The 1,734-nt window shown below is 36.4% G+C and overlaps 1 long non-coding RNA gene across 1 annotated transcript in view; it reads right to left on the bottom strand.

Moving 5' to 3' along the window:
- LOC125617155 overlaps nucleotides 1-1,053 on the bottom strand; it is a 16,380-nt gene extending 15,327 nt beyond the window's left edge. The window contains exon 1 of the long non-coding RNA XR_007348039.1: nucleotides 993-1,053. This is a non-coding gene — a long non-coding RNA (uncharacterized LOC125617155). The remainder of the gene's footprint in view (nucleotides 1-992) is intronic.
- Between the last annotated feature and the right edge of the window lie 681 nt (nucleotides 1,054-1,734).

Here is a 1,734-nt window from a genome sequence, read left to right as displayed (position 1 = left end):
TTTTAAAAAAAAAAAAAAAAAAAAAAAAAAAAGACATAAGTCAAACCACATTTACCCTCTGTTCAAAACCCTGCAGGCTCCCTTGCTACCCATGAGGTCTTGTCGTGATCTGATTCTCAGTTGTCTTCAGCTTCACTCTCTCAGCTCCCCAATCTGTACCCTTTACTATCGTCACACTTGTTTGTTCACTGTTCCTTCGGTACATGTGGATTTTGAACTCCCTTTTTTGTGGTGCTGGGGATCAAACTCAGGGCTTCTTGCATGCTAGTCAAGCACTTTACCACTGAGCTATATCCCCAGCCTGTGACCTTTTTTATTTTTCCTGCATTTTTCACTACTTAACATACTTTTATATATCTGTCTATGTATCTCTACCAATAAAATGTACACATTCCAAAAAGTTAGTATTTTTTGTCTTTGTATCTACTGTTGTATCCCCAGAGCCTGGAAGCCTACATCAATATAATGAAAATGTTTAATGATAAATCAAACAACCAAGAAAATAGAAAGGAAACGATTATCAAGGAACTAATTCAAGAAAATGTCTTAGAACTTAAGGATCTGAATTTACAATTGACACCTGATGTCCTACTGATAAATAATACTGGCACCAAGACTTAATGTTATGACATGTGAAGTGTTGGAAATTTTTTTAAAGACACTTAAGAAACATAACATGCAAAGAACTAAGGATTAAATTGCTATGAACTTGTTAGAAACAATGCAATACAGGAGGAAATCACAGTACCTTTAAATTTCAAAATAAGAAAAATGATTGATAGGTGATAGATATAGATCTGATAGACTAAGAAAAATACTGGAAATATCTGGGAGGTGAATCTGGTTGCTCCTAAGGAATATCACACTTTGCCATGAGAGGCAGAGCAAGAACACCTTGCAGTATTATTTCCATGATTAACATATTTTAAATTATAATTAAGTTAAAACTAGAATGACTGAAATCTTTTTACACAAAGAAAAAGAGTTCTGACCTCTCAGAAGAGATGGCAGCCTCTGGAGCAGCCAGCTATGTAGAAGGTAAGCATGTCAACAGGAATGGTTGGAAATAACTCTGGAGAAGTAGGATGGTGGATTTTAATCTATGCTAATGACTTTGGACTTGATGCAATAGGACTTGAGGGGTTGGCAAAGAGTTCAAAGTAGCAGAGAGATGTGGTCATGTTTTGTAGAAATAGTATTCTGGCTACACTGCAGAGAACACATTAAATAGAGGAAAGCTTGGCATAGGGGCAGAGAGTCCCTTTAGGAAACTGTTAGAAAAGTCAAATATAAAGATAGGTCTAAATAAAGTATACCAGAAACAGGGAGAAGATAGACCCATCACTTGTTAAGGACCTGTGGACCAATGGGGACCAATTTCCATCATGAAGCAAAAGGGAGAAGTTGAGGAGCAGAAAGATGTGTCAGTTGTCCCCGACAGAAACCAAGCATATGGCATTATTCTTGGGAACATTGCAGGCTGCTTCCTATGTACTCTAGTGTGAAGTGCTCCAAGAGAGGCATCTATTTACCAACTCTAGTTACTGTTACTTCTTAAAAATTTTAAGTGAACATTTATAATGATTGCAATTGTGCCTTTCTAAATTACTAAGTGGGAGCAAGTTCCTGTGAAAAGTGACCTCTTAAAGGAAGAATTATTCTTAAGTGCTAACTCCTCCTTAGGCAACATTTCTTTCCTATTTAAAAAAAAAAATGTCTTGCTCTTATTCACGC

This window comes from Marmota marmota, unplaced genomic scaffold, assembly GCF_001458135.2.
Source record: "Marmota marmota marmota unplaced genomic scaffold, marMar, whole genome shotgun sequence".
Taxonomy (NCBI): domain Eukaryota; kingdom Metazoa; phylum Chordata; class Mammalia; order Rodentia; family Sciuridae; genus Marmota; species Marmota marmota.
The sequence above is the reverse complement of the archived record's forward strand: the minus strand, read 5'-3'. Positions and strand labels throughout refer to the sequence as shown.